The 15,188-nt window shown below is 39.5% G+C and overlaps 1 pseudogene; it reads right to left on the bottom strand.

Moving 5' to 3' along the window:
* The window catches only part of LOC101973653 (sodium/myo-inositol cotransporter-like), an 81,577-nt pseudogene extending 66,598 nt beyond the window's left edge, over positions 1–14,979 (bottom strand).
* Between the last annotated feature and the right edge of the window lie 209 nt (positions 14,980–15,188).

Genomic DNA, 15,188 nt, shown 5'->3' with positions numbered 1-15,188 from the left:
TATCAATTTCTATAGGAAGCCTCTGTGATCCTTCCAGATATCTTTTATCGAAATCTACTTTTTCCTCTGTACATGCCATGTGGCATTTATCATGTATCAAGCTGTGCTATTATCTTCACATATTTTATCTCACTTACTAGATTGTAAGTAACTTGATGGCAGAATATAGGTTATCTTCCCCATATGGGTATTACTTATAACACCAAAAATGGGGTTTTGCAAACACAAAATGAAGATAATAGAAAAATATTACATAATTATGAGTAAGGTCCCATTCAGTTGCAAAATAACAGAAACCCCACTGAAACTCGCTTTGTTTCTAAAAGAAGAATTCACTGGATCATGTAAATGGGCAGTCCTAGCATACACCTGACCTGGAGTATAAAAAGATTGAAGAGGATATCATTTCAATTTTTTCTCTCAGTCTCACTACTCTTTTTGTGACTATATGACTTCATTTTTAATGGAGATGGTGGTCAAGAAAAGGACAAGCAGCCTCAGAGCGCATACTCCAAGGAAGACCATCCTTGGCTCAGCTGGGGTTTCAGATAGTCACATCAAGTCCAGGATGAGGGCACTCACAGGCAAATGATAAAAATATTTACAAAATTACACTACAAATTTCAAATTGAGTGAGCTTTTTAGGAATTTTTCAGATTGCCATGAGGGTTAAACTCAATAACTTTAAAATTTTAGTGAAAATATCAAATGAATAAACATGAACTTGTATTATTTTTAGGGAATACAAATGATATAAAAGCCAAAGTTACAATCACCAAGGAATCATGGTCTAGTAGGTAGTTGATAAAATTTGAGGTTCGACAAACAAAAGATTATAAAACATGGTATTAACCAAGAGTTAAATATTGAGCACACATTATAACCTTAGTAATAACTTAGGATGATTGTGAAATAGATTAGTTACTGAAGATATTTTGGAGGTGGTGAGAAACACTCTTATTAACAAAAGAGGGATTGCTTTTTAATTGTTGGGATAGGTTAAGAAAGAATAAGATGGAAAGTCAAAGAACAAAATTTCAAAATAGACTCTCTATTTGTAGAGACTTATTTATAGACTCACTTATAATGGAGAATTTATGTTGAAAATTGGGCCAGATGGTTATAGTGAAGTTAACTTAAAGAAGATTGTGAGTACTAGGTTTATGAGTTCAAAGATAGAGTTATTAGAATTTCACTACATGTAGGTTTCTAGATGAATGGAAATGGCAACCCAGCTGCAGGTTATAATATTAGAAGTTGGAATATTTCTGTTGTGACTGAGGGGCCACCACTATGTTTATGCAGGTCGTGCAGTGCAGAACTTGTGTGGACATCAATCTCATTTCAGTGGGAATGGTGGTTCTTGGCACTACACTGTTCTTATTATGCTGCATGGCTCATCTAGATGCCTTTTAGGAAACAAAGAACACATAAAATTTAAGCCAGGAGGAAGATAACTAGATACAAAGTATAAGTTAGAAGGCTGAAGAGAAAAGTAGAGACTACATTATGGAGTTCTCTGGATGTGAGGCTAAGAAATTCAGAATTTCTCCTGTATTTAGTGCAGGGGATAGACTGGGGAGGTCTGTGCAGAGCCACCCCTGAGCTATTTGAGAAGTCTTCTCTCAGCCTTGAGCCAACGAAATTTTGGTTTGGCATTGCAAGCTCTTTTGTGGCTCCTCCCACTTAATGAATTGCACAATGACCTCTGTCTTCCCTTGGCTAGAAAGACTGATCTCCTAGCTCTGGAGTTGGGAGTGACCCACTGGGAACTGGAAAGCCCACCTCCTACCTTATTTGGTGAAGAACATTCTGTAGAAAGCCTTTGAAGTTCCCCCATAGAAATAAAGCAAATGTGAGCTCTCACTCTCTTTTTCTGATGTGGAAGTTGACCCTTAAGGTTGAAAAGCCATTCTGCCCTCACTTTCTAGAATTACTTTCTTTGTAGTGTGGGTTTTCTTGCCACCTTCTTTTCTTAGCTATATTTCATAGCCACCTGCTTCACGCAGAGGAACCCCAAATTCTATCACCTGGGCGGGGGGGTGGGTAAGAGAGGACACTGAAGGATTTTGAATAGAATAATGGAAATGAATGAGTGATTTAGGAAAGTTAAATTTAAGTTACAGCGTTCAGGATGGATCCAAGGGACAGAAATTGATAAAATAGATAATCTTTAAAGGATTGTTAGAAACAAGGTGCAGTGGCCCAGGCCTATAATCCCAGTGGCTTGGGGGCCTGAGACAGGAAGATTCTGCAATCTGCATTTGGGGTAAAAATTGGGAGTTCATAACCCACTTCAATCTAATGTATGAAATACGATATGTCAAGAGCTTTGTAATGTTGTGAACAACCAATAAAATAAAAATAAAAATAAAATTTAAAAAAAAGATTGCAAGTTCAAAGCCAGCCTCAGCAATTACTCCCCCCTCAAAAAATCATTAGATGAATGAAGAAGAAAGCAGACAAATGAACCATAGAATAGAAAGCAAAGGCATGATTTAGTAGGTATTTTGAAAATTAAAAAAAAAAGAATGAAAAACCAGAAAGGGAATTTGTGAATCCTTTGCTGAAGAAAAGAAAATATATCCTGGGATCTATTATTATTACTTAGGTAGACATAAAAGACACAATTGCAATTTTTTTGAAGTCACTCCCACCAGTGGTTATATTACTGGCAGTTATAATAGCTCTTTTCAGTTTGTAGTTTGCATAGTGCTTTCAAATATTTTTTCCCATTTAGATATAGATATTTTTTGAAATCATGGAATTAGGTAAGATCCTAAGCCTAGGTCACATAGCTAAAAAGTAGAAATTGTCATTTATCACCTATAACACAATGCAATTTAATAATGTAATGACAAACTTTCCTATGTTTACCTAGACCAGAAAAATCATAAACAGACAGGGATCCCAGCACGTCCAAAATGGTCTTGTGTTCTGGTTTCCATTATTTTATGGCTCCAGGGACCGTTGTTTCCTATCTTTCCTCTTCCTATTACTTATCTTCCTTTCAAAATTTTAGAAAAATAAAAATTCTTTGACCCTATTTCCATCTACATCACTTTACTTCCCCATCCATCTAAGCTGCCGACACAGTAGTATATGTCTCTGTCTTCTCTGCAGTAAGTTACTTCTTAATCCATTCCACCTCTGCAATTGATAACAAGAACCTTCTCCTGGTCATTTCTATTGGAAATTTAACAGTATTTGTTGTGTTTAACCTCTCTGCAGAAGATGATATAATTTAACTTTCCTTTATTCTGGAAATTCCTGCCTTACTTTTCTGTTCTCTTTCAGATTTATTTATTTTGCCTCTGTACCTTTAACTTTCTTCTGTCCTTTCAGGTTCAAAATCCTCCAGGGCTTCATCTTTCACTTTCTATTCTTCTCATTATGTATACTTTCTTTGGGCCATTCCATTCGCTCCCTCCAAAGCTTGTGTACTGATGGCTATATTTATTATTACATTTCCAATTGAGATTCAAAGCCATATATTTATAACTGAGTGTCCAATATAGGCTTTATAAAACATGCCTAGCACTGCATTTCTTACTTGCCCTTCACCTGCATCCTTCCTTCCCTATTGTCTTCAGAATTTATTGACCCACAATTCATAAAAGAACCTAAGGTAGAAAACATGAAGGATCTTTGATTCCTTTCTTTTCTTTTATCTTCCCTGGAGTAATTAATTTTACATGCCAACTTGACTAGGCCATAAGGAACCCAGATATTTGTTTAAACATTTTCCTGGTTATATCTGTGAGGGTGTTTTGAGATGAGATTAATATTTGAATCAGTAGGCCTGAAAAGCAGGTTGCCATCTCAAGTGGCCTCATTCAACATATGGGAGGCCTGAATAGAATAAAAAGCTGAGTAAGAAAGAATTCTCTTTTAAAAAAAAATTTTTTTAGCTGTATATGAACAAAATACCTCTATTTTCTTTTTTTATTTTTTTTATATGGTGTTGAGGATCAAACCTAGTGCCCCACACGTGCAAGGCAAGCCCTCAGCCACTGAGTCATAGTCTCTCAGCCCAGAAATAATTCTGTCAACTGTGTTAAAACAGAGAATTCAGTCTTCTGCCTTCTGACTTGAACTTAGAATGGAACTTCTTCTCTTCGCCTTCCTGATTCTGGACTCACACTATACTAAAATTTCTCTTATGCTTCATCTTTCAGACTAAAATCTTGGACTTCATGGACTCCATAATTGTGTAAGCTAATTCCTTAAGGTGAAGGTGAATTTATTTCTATAAGATATATTAATATATATATATATTAATATATACCCTCATTTCTATTTTTCTGGAGTGTGTGTGTAAAACATATATATATATATATACAGATTTTAGTGTCAAGAGTGGGTCTAGAGGAATATAGCTCTAAAGATTAGTTCTGTGGTTGCTGGAAGCAGATTTTGCTATGGTCTTAGTACTAATACACTGAAAATTTGGTGTTCCTCTGAAATAGTTTTGTTGAAACTTAATTCTCAGTGTGATAGTATTAAGAGGTGAGGTCTTTGAGAAGTGACTAAGTCAGGGGGGCTCTTTCCTCATAATATAAAAGATACATGTTTTCCCTTTCTGCCTGTGAAGATGTGGCAAGAAGGTGCCATTATGAACCGGAGAACAAGTTCCCACCAGATACTGAACCCACTAGGGCCTTGATCTTGCACTTCCCAGCCTCCTAAAACCATGAGGAATAAATTTCTATTGTATATAAATTATCAAGTCTGAGTTATTTTTTGTAGCTGCCTGGATGAATTAAGACAGCTCTCCGATCTGATTAGATGTAGAGATACCAATGACTATTTCTAATAGTAAAGGGATAATGATAGTCCATCAAATGTTCTAGCAATAGGGGTAAGCAAAATATCTCTTTTGGATACGCATCAAACACTTACAAAAAGCAAGCAGCTAGGTGACTGTGTAGAAGATACTTACAAACACTTTTGGAAATATAACAAATATAAAAAGGTTGACTGCTCCTAATGGAGCTGGAAAGAGTAATGAAAGAAAATGTTAAGCTTAGAGATGTAAATTCCCAGTTCAAACATCTCATAAATGATCCAAGCTTCCATATGTGCCCTAAGGAGATTCTTCTCTTTTGTAGCTGCAAGGATGAAAATGCTGAAAAAAACAAATGCATAATCTAATCCTGCAATTTCCTGAATCAGGACACAAACTGAACTCGCAGTCCTGAACATTGCCTACTGTTAAAGTGAGGATACTGATTAGGAAAGTTAGGGTTCCATAAGTTTAAGGGGGTCATATGAGGAGATCATAATGAAACTGAGGACACTGAGGCCCTGGATTCTGATGAGTTTTCTTTGCCAAAGGAATCCACCTCTTCCTGTAGTACAAAAAGTGGTCTCCCCCCATCTCCAGTGGTCATAGCTACCCACACCCAGTGTTAACTGGCCTCTCCACCCTCATCTAATGGGATTAACCCTGCATTACCTGAGGAATCCATAATGGCCATCCCTGAGACAACTACCATGCAAGACCATGTAGACTCTCCTCAGGACACCCCCACCACACCTCACTTTTATACCTATAACTAGACTCAAGTCCCAGTAGGAAGTACACAGTACGTTAAACTCTGAAAAAAAATAATTTATATGTACACAGGCAGAAATCAGGGAACATGTGGGAATGTACATTGTAGATATGGTGGTAGGAATGTAGAGTTGAATCAATCCGAATTTATTAATATGGGCTCACAAAGCCGAGATCCTATATAATGTTGCAGCTTTGGAAATTAGGAAGGGTTCTACCATCTTGTTTATTTCTTTCAAATATGAATGAAAAGGTGACCCACCATGAATGAATTATAATTGCCAGACATGCTTTGGTTTAACGTAAATGAAGAGATTCAAAGGCTTTGGGAGAAATTATGAATATTAGATTGTACTTGTCATCCACTCTGGGAGAATCCAAAGTACATGATTTTCACCACAACTTTAAGAAATAAGTTTTTAATGGGGGCCCTAACAACCTTGAAGAGCTCTGCGATTACTCTTCTCTTTAGGCCAGAGCTCATAGTGGAGACTGAGTCACTGAATTGAAAAACCTAAAAGCAATGACAATAATTAGATCTCAGGGTGGCAGGCCAACTAGGAGCACTCAGTCATCAAAGGCAAGATGGATATGGGTACTGTAATAGACAGCAGACTCAAAGTAACAATCCTAATAGTCTGATCAAGCTGGGGACGCAACTTCGAGGTAGAGCACCTGCTAGCATGCACAAGGCGCTGGGTTCTATCTCCCGCACAGAGGAGAAAAGCAACAACAACAAAAGAATAGTCTGACCCATGAAGTCTCATACATGTGGCTAGTTTAACTTACTATTCCCATTAGTGAAACAAATGGAATGCCTACTAAATTCTTACATGATCTGTATAAGCAGAGAAGTTCTAGGTCAAGTTAATGAAGTCTAACCCAAGTCATAAAATAAAATAGATTCATAGTCCCTTCATCAATTCCCAAACTCCAGTCAGTTTATAAACATGGTTTATAGACTCGTTCAAATACAAGGATCCAGTTCCCCTTGAAGAAGAACCCCCCAGTACAGTGCCCCAAAATCTATTCTGTTCATTTTTCTTCCAGCTTCCCTAAAACGGACCTAAAACCTTTAGCCAGAGTAAATATGCACTGGAGAGAAGGAAATAATAAAACTTTTCAAGGACTATCAGACTCTGGCTCTAATTGATAGTATTTCCAGGAAACTGCAAATATTACTGTGTCCCATCAGTCATTAGAGTCTAGTGCATTTCAGGTGATCAGTGAAGTCTGAGCTCAGGTCTGTCTTACATTAGAGCAACAAGTCTCTGCTATGGTCTGAATGTTTGTGTCCCCTCTAATAATTCTTATGTTGAAATCCTCACCCATAAGGTGATGATATTTAGATGTAGGACCTTTGGGAACTTATTAGGCCAAGATGGTGGATCCCTTATAAGTGGCATTAATTCCTTTATAAAAGAACTCCAGAGAGAAGCCTCATCCTTTCCATCATGTGAGATCACAGTCCAAAGATACCTTCTATGTACCAGAAAATGGGCTCTCACTAGGCGCCAAAGTGAGTGACTCTTTAGACTTCAATTTCTCAGCCTCCAAAACTCTGCAGAATAAATTTCCATTGGTTATAAACAATCCAGTTTTTGATATTTTGTTATAGCGGCCTGAATGGACTAACATAGTTTCCAAACCCATTCTATGGTTAAATCCCACCTTCAGAGTGCATAACTGGAATAGATTATAATGATCGATTTTTAGTATCAACTTGACTGGATTAAGGGATATCCAGATAGCTTATAAAGAATTATGAATTCTCAATCATTGTATTAATAGGCACTGAGCAAGTCCTCCTGAAAGGGAAAGCCAGTGCTTCAGCATTTGACTAGAATGACTGGGCTATACCAGGTGTTCTTGTGAGGGTGTTTCCAGAAGTCTATAAGTCAATGGACTAATTTGGGGAAGATCTACCCTCAATGTGGATGGGCATCATCCAATAGGCAGAATTTCCAAATGAAACAAACAAACAAAAAAGGCAGAAAGATAAATTCTTTCTATCTCTTCTGAATTCAGGATGCCTTTTTCTTCTTGCTGCAGACATCAGAACTTTCGTGTTCTTCAACTTTTTGATTCCAGGACTGTCTGGGTACTCAGGCCTCTATCCTCAAAGTAAGAGTTACACCATCAGCTCTTCTGGTTTTGAGGGCATCAGACTTGATAAGCTATTCTTCCAATTTCCCTGGATCTCCAGCTTGCAGATGATCTCGTAGAACTTCTTAGCCTCCATAATTGAGTGGCATCTGAGCCAGTTCCCTTCATAGATCTTTTCTGATATCTCTCTCCCTTTCCCCCCAACAAACATCTTATTGATTCTGTCTAGAGAAACCTGACTAAAACACAGATATACTTAGCAGCTGGCAGAATCCCCGTATTGATTTAACTGACCTGTGGAAGGAGAAATATTATGAGAAAGGGCAAAGAGATGGAAGCCATTTCCACCCATGGATTCCTGAGCCTATGAATCTGGACTATGGGATAAACAGTGCCATGTATTATCAAATGCTGATTCAGAGCATATAAACCTTTTGACCAGGCCTTAAAGGTCCTACCACCTGGCTAGTACTGTTTCTCATTTTTCAAAAGACCATTCTAATGTTCTGACAAATCATCTTCTGCAGATGTTGTGGGAAGCGTGTTAAGAACAGTGTACTCCATTGAGCATTGGTTCCTTGCTACACTTTATTTGCTGTGAAGCATTTCCCTTGATCAGAAGCAATGCTGGGTGAAATAACTATGATGATGGATAAGGCATATTGTGATGCCACAGATGGCAATTTTGGCAGAAGTTTTGTGTGTAGGCAAGACAAATCCTTATCCAGAGTGTTTTCTGCAGTGACTAGCTAGTTCTTTTCCACTACTATAATGAAATAGCTGAGGCTGGAAAACTTTTAAAAAGAGGTTTATTTAGCTCAGAGTGCAAGTAGCTGGGCCTGTGGCTGCTCCACCTCAGGGTGGGTAGTGGCACTGTGGGCATGTTGGAGAGGAAGAGATTATGCAGTGAGAGGAGAGAAAGAGGAAGGGCAAGGGCTGGGGTCAGGCTTGCTCTTTTTATACCATTTTCACCAGAACTAAAGCAGAGAACTACCTTAATCCATTCTGAGGGCAGCGACCAGATCCCAAGGACATCTTACCAGGCTCCACCCCTAAATGTTCCACCACCTCTCACACCACCACCCTGGGGACCAACCTCCCAATACATGAACTGTGGGGAATAAATCACATTGAACCACAGCTCTAGCTTTGCAATGATCATATTTGCATGTTAAAATGTTTTTCTGTCCCCCACATTATTTTTATGGATGGATTCCTAGAAGGGAAAACATTAAATCAAAGGGCCTGAATATTTTATGGTATTTGAGTCATATTGCCAACTTGCTCTTCAGAAAACATGTAGTAATTCAGAGTTCCCTTTCAGCATCCCTTTAAAAAAATGTTACCACATCGAATAAATCTTAACAGGAATTTAAAAAATATGTTTACTGATTTTATTAGTGATAAAAGATTACTAGTATTATTTTCATTTCTTTGATTTCTAATGAAATTGCATAGTTTGCTACATATTTTCTAGTTGTTTCTCTTGTGAATTATCTGTTTATGAGTTTTGTGACTTTTATTAATTATCTCTGTTTTTAACAACTTACTTAAAATCATATGATTTCAAGTTAAATCTGTGATTTAGAAAATCTACTTAATCTATACAAATATTTTCTCTGTATATTTAAAATTTTAGCCTTTGAAATGTGATCATTTTAATTATCAAGTAGTCAATCTATTTAGTTGTTATTTCTTCTAATGCTTCTCTACTTAAAAACATGTTTTGTACTTAAAATTAGATTAATTTTATCTCACATTTTCCTGCAGAATTTTTTTCTTTTCTTTCTCCCTTTGACTTTTTTCTTGTGAACTTCTTTTTTTAAAAAATTTTATTTTGATGCACAGCAGGGATGAAAAGTAGATTCCATCTTTCAATAAAAATTCATTCAATCAATATTTATTTATTCAATAAAAATATATTCAGGGCTAACTATGGATCAGGCACAGTGTTAGATATGATTAGTGGAGGCAAATGTTGATATGGATATCTTAGTCATATTTGAGATCTGTGGGAAAGGCCACCTGACTGATTATTATCATGGGAAAGGGAAATGTGGAAATGTGTGTAAAGGTAACTCCGCATGCTAAGGATCCTGCTGCTCCTTTTGTATAGTGTGATATCACTCACTCCATGAAGAATCATATCTTAGGATGAGGGATGTGCTCAACAATGTTAAAAACTGCAAAGGAACATAAAGCATCGTTTAATCCTAAGAACAACAGATTTTCATAGGTTATTGATAATATTCACCCTTTGTTCTCTTTGTCTAATTACTTAAAAGTAAGAAGGTATAAAAGTAAGTTAAGCTGGAGGCTATAAAGGAAGAGTTCTTGTGTGAGAGTATCTAATAATAATGATAATAAAGGACTGTAGAGTCGCAAGTTTGTCCTGAATCTGTTTGAGCCTGATCTCATAGTACTACAAATCTTCCTAATCTCCTAAATAGATTAACTCCATCTATTTTTCACGGGTATACTTATGAGTTACTGTCTTTATGGTTTTTAGAGAATGGCTGACATAGAACTTACTTTTGTGCTAATTGTTTACAAAAAAGCAATGCTTTCCTGTCTTGCTTATTGTTGTCTTAGCATGATCCCTGACCTATGTATGCCTTGTCTGGTCCCCCACCAACTGCCACGATGGACCTCTAGATGAATACCCTTATGAATATGTTTTATAATCCTTACCTCAAAGTATAATATATTAGAAATAGGATCAGATGAATCAATTAAAATTATGAATGTTCCTATTTCTCATAAACATAAACATAAAAAAAGAAAAAAATCAGAAATAAAGAACTGTTCCTAGGGTTTTTGAAGGACTGGCAGGAGAAACCCTTGTAGGATCATAAAAGAGATAGGAAATCATAAATTTATTCAGCACTCATTCAACCAAGCAGAGTTGGTCATGCTCCCCTCACAGAGCTTAGCTACCCCATTCATCATGTACTGTAATTAAGATGGTTGATAACTATTCTATTTTTCCCTCCAAAATGAAGGAAGACAAGAGGCTTTGCACACATCCTGAAGAGAGATCTCTGAGGAATCTCAGCTGACTCTTAAGAATAAATAGGAACAAGATCAGTTTTGACCAACTTGGTCTTAAAATACCTGGAAGAAGAGTATAACCTAAGCACAGTTCTACATGGACATTTAAAAGGAGAAATCAATGGTTGTTTTTTTTTTTAATGGAACTTAAGATGTACAATTGTGTCGGCCCTCCCAAAAGTAAGTAAAGTTGGAGGCTATAAAGGAAGGGTCCTTGTGTGAGAGTGCTTAATAATAATGATTGCAAAGGGCTCTAGAGTCACAAATATATGCCGAGTTAATTTGAGTCTGATCTCATAGATCTATAAATATTACTAACTTCCTCCATTGATAAGCTTAATCAGTTTTTCACTGATAAGATTATGTGTTACTGTCCTCATGGTTTTCACAGACTGGCTAAAATAATAATTGCTTTTGTGCTAATTGTTTACAGAAATTAATGCTTTACTGCCTGTTTATTGCTGTCTTAGTATGATTTCTACCCTCTGTATGCCTTGTTCAGTCACCTGCACGTGTCACTGTGGACCTCGGGACTGCTCTGATGCTGAATATCCTAAAATGCCCACCACCACCCCCAACACACACACCTGGTAGAGAACAAGCACTTTGGGTTACTCCCCACAACTTCACTCTCTTTCAGCAGGAAGCCGTTTGGAGATGTTGTCATCCATTTTTCCATAGATATGGAATGTAGAAATTGACAGTGAGGAAATGTAACAGTGGACCACTTCATGCTTTTGGATATAACCCTTGCAGCTCTGCCCCTGCAATGGATTTTTTAAATGGCTATGTTTGATTCTCTTCCTCTCTCCCTGCTCCTCTCTTTAATGTCTCCTCCTCCCTAATCTCAGAGAAAAAAGGATTACCTTTCTTTCCCATTTTAAGCAGATTCATCTGTCCTTGAGTACATAGGTACCCTAGGAAGGAAGTAATCTAGAATTTGGGGATAGTACCAGAAAGTCTCAGAAATGACTATCTGGCAAATTAACAAGTGAATTACAACTCCAACAGAGAACTTATGGAATATAGCCTTGGGATCACCTCTTTTATAACCCCTGTTCCTACTGATGGGCAGAATCACAGTTTTTGGAACAGGAGTCCCCTGTTCTCTTTTATCAGTAAAGCAGTGATCATGTTTCCTTGTTTTCAAAACTGTGTCCATGAGCTGGGGTTGTGGCTCAGTGTCAGAGCGCTCACCTAACATGTGTGAGGCACTGGGTTCAATCCTCAGCACCACATAAAAATGAAATAAAGATACTTGTGTGTCCACCTGCAACTAAAAAATAAGTATTCAAAAAAACCATAACAATACAAAACTGTCCTTATTGTTGAATTGGCATTGAGGACAAGGATGAAGCTTTCAGAAAGAGACTATAAGGTCCTTGCTTAGCATCTGGACAGCCATCTTAAGTGACAGCCATCATTTTAAGGAAAAAGTTTCACTTTCCTGCCCAAGGACCTTTATCAGAAAGGCTCATTACTCCCTCATACGAACCCAACCCTTAACCACCTGCAAAGGACCTGCCCAGCTCTGATCGCTGAGCCTCCCCCATAAAAGTTCCAGAACTTTTGCCTCTCTCACCTATAGAGTGATGACCTTTATTTGTCAGCTCTGACAAATAACTCTCATGTGTGTCTCTGCCAGGTCTCTGTCTTTCATTTCTCGCTTACCCGTCTCCTGTTCCTTGCCTTCCCTTCATTTTGGTGCTGAAACCTGGGATCAGGCTCCCCAGTGTGCCCGTCCCCTTTTCAAGGGTCACTGAGCATCCTCCGGCCCAGATCCGAATTCCATAATGGGGCCAGGCCCTTAATTCTGTCGAACACTTTCTCTGCACCCACCACTGGACATTTCTCTGGTCTACCTAAATGACTATGGGTCCAGGATAGTGGACTGTTGATCATCAGGCACTCCCAGGGTTCTTGTGTGGTCGGGGGCACCCCCAGCCACAGCTTTCACAGCTACATCTGATCCTTACTGTCAACCAAGTACGTAGGTGGTCTTTTATTTGGGTCCTAGGTTTTGAGAAAAAAACACCCAGGATGATTGGGAGTTGTTCCTGGTGAGACTACCTCTCAGCCTTGGGTTAATCTCTAGGGACTTCTGTCCCTTCTACAAACTTCAGCTCATACTACATAGTCCCAGCTGGGTGCCCAAGTTCCTCTATGGGCTCCTGCCTTGATGCTTACCCAGTGGTGGTGACAACCCCAAGTATTACTAACTGTCCTCTCGACTAGGTGATACTAGAGACCAGGTGACACCCTACCTCTAAACTCACCTCCTACATCTCACGATGGGCAGCTCCTCATCCATTCCCTCCCACAGTTCCCCCCCTCTAGGCTGTGTCCTGGATAACTTAAGTACTCTTTCTCTTCCCCCAGACCTTACCCCCTTTCAAAACTTATCCTCTTGTGCAATCAGATCTGGCCTCAATATCCTTTGGATAACGACTCTAAATGGCTGCTTAATGCCACTCTAGATTCCAATATTATTAGGGATCTTTTCAACCATTGTGAGCATTCAGGAAAATGGAAAGAGATACCATACATTCAGGCCTTATCCTTTCTGTGTTCTAAGCCCTCTCTCTGCAACTCTTGCTCTCCTGTACAAGTCCTCTTAGCTCTCACTTTCCCTACACGTGTTTCCAAAGGGACAGAAGATCCTACCTAGGACTCCTTCTCCTTTGACCCAGAGAATGAACCCCACCACATCACAATTCTCTTTCTAGTGAAGCCTCCACAGCAACTGTCCCTTTGGCCCCTCCACCCCTCTCTCCTCCTGCCACACACTCATAGGCTGCTGCTGCCCAACCCAAATCTCTGTGTCCTCTATGAAAGGTGGCTGGGGTAGATGGTGCAATCTGGGTTCATGTGAATTTCTCGTTGTCAGATGTTTCACAGATAGAAAAGTGGCCTGGGTCCTATACTTTGATATACCACATATATCAAAGAGTTTCAATATATGACTCAATCATAGAATTTGACTTTCCACCATGTCCATATGATCTTTTCTAACACCCTCCTGCCCAAGGAGCTCAGACAAGTTTGGGAGAAGCTAGAAATTGTGCTAATGAGGTACATCAGACTTCCCCTGCCCATCCGATTGACAATGAAGCAGTTCCTAATGGGAACCCCAGTTGGGATTATAATTTGCCTGGAGGAGTAACTAGTAGACACCAATTCATTACCTGCCTCATGGCAGGACTTAGAAAGGCTGCCCATAAGGCTATCAATTATCAAAGGCTCCAGGAAATCTTCCAAGATAAGAATGGAAACCCTTCAGCATTTAGGCCGCCTGACCAAGGCTTTATGACAAAATACTAATCTGGACGCTGAGACTCCAGAGGGGAGACGACAACTACTAATGACCTACTTTTCCTCCCAGAGTTTCCCTGATATTAAGGCCAAACTAAGGTGCCTTGAGAGGGGACCCCTAACTCCCCAAGCTGAGGTTCTGGAAGTGGCCTTTAAGGTGTATAACGAGAGAGACAAGAAGGCCCAGAAACAGAAGTATCAGATGCTCGCTCAAGCCATTGGTCCAGACAGTGTCCCTGGTATCGCTGGCCCATGGAAGGGTCCCTTGGGACTTCCCAGACCCTGTTTTAAATGTGGTCAGATGGGTTGCTGGGCTCATATATGTCCTTGCAAGCCTTGAAAGCCTCTGGGCCCTTGTCCTAAATGCCATCAGAAGGGACACTGGGCCATTGATTGTCCCCCAGTCTATAGTGGTCCCCAGCCGTCTGGCCTTTCGGGTTCCCCTTTCCAACTCCTAGGACTGACTGCAGAGGACGGACAAGGCTCAGGTCCCCATCACTGACCACTACCATCACTCCACGGGAACCCAGGGTAACTTGGCATATTTCAGGTAGGCGTATCCCCTTCCTCCTAGACACTGGGGCTGTATCTTCAGTCCTCAAGGAGTTCTGGGGCCTACTACTTGTTCTATAACCTCTATTGTCGGGGTAGAAGGTAAACCTTACCAACCCTTACAGACACCTAGCCTTGTTTGTGCTTTTGGTTCTCTAATTTTTACTCACTCCTTTTTGGTCATTCCACGGTGCTATGTTCCCCTTATGGGGAACTACACTTCCCTTCTCCCCTCATATACGTTTCAATCCAGAGTCACCTGCCGCTCCCCTGATCCTCACCCTTACCTTAGGGCCATCCCCTATTCTGTCTGCCAGTGCCTTCCCATTACACTCTTCTGAGGTGGACCCTACTGTCTGGGATGTTTCAAGTCCTTCTATTCCCTCACACCATAAGTCCATTCTCATCCCTCTCAAAGACCCCCTCCCATTTTCTGGCCCAATCACAATATTTGCTCTCCCAACAAATACTCCAGGGCTTACAGCCTATCATTTACAAGACCTCTTGTGAAAGGGAGTCCTTAGACCTACTCATTCCCCTTATAATGCCCCCATATTGGCAGTAAAAAAGCCTATTGGTTCCTACTGCTTGGTCCAAGAGCTCCATTCTA

The sequence above is a fragment of the Ictidomys tridecemlineatus genome, chromosome 3, assembly GCF_052094955.1.
Source record: "Ictidomys tridecemlineatus isolate mIctTri1 chromosome 3, mIctTri1.hap1, whole genome shotgun sequence".
NCBI classification, from domain to species: domain Eukaryota; kingdom Metazoa; phylum Chordata; class Mammalia; order Rodentia; family Sciuridae; genus Ictidomys; species Ictidomys tridecemlineatus.
Note: the sequence above shows the minus strand (reverse complement) of the source record. Positions and strands in the feature narration are given on the sequence as shown.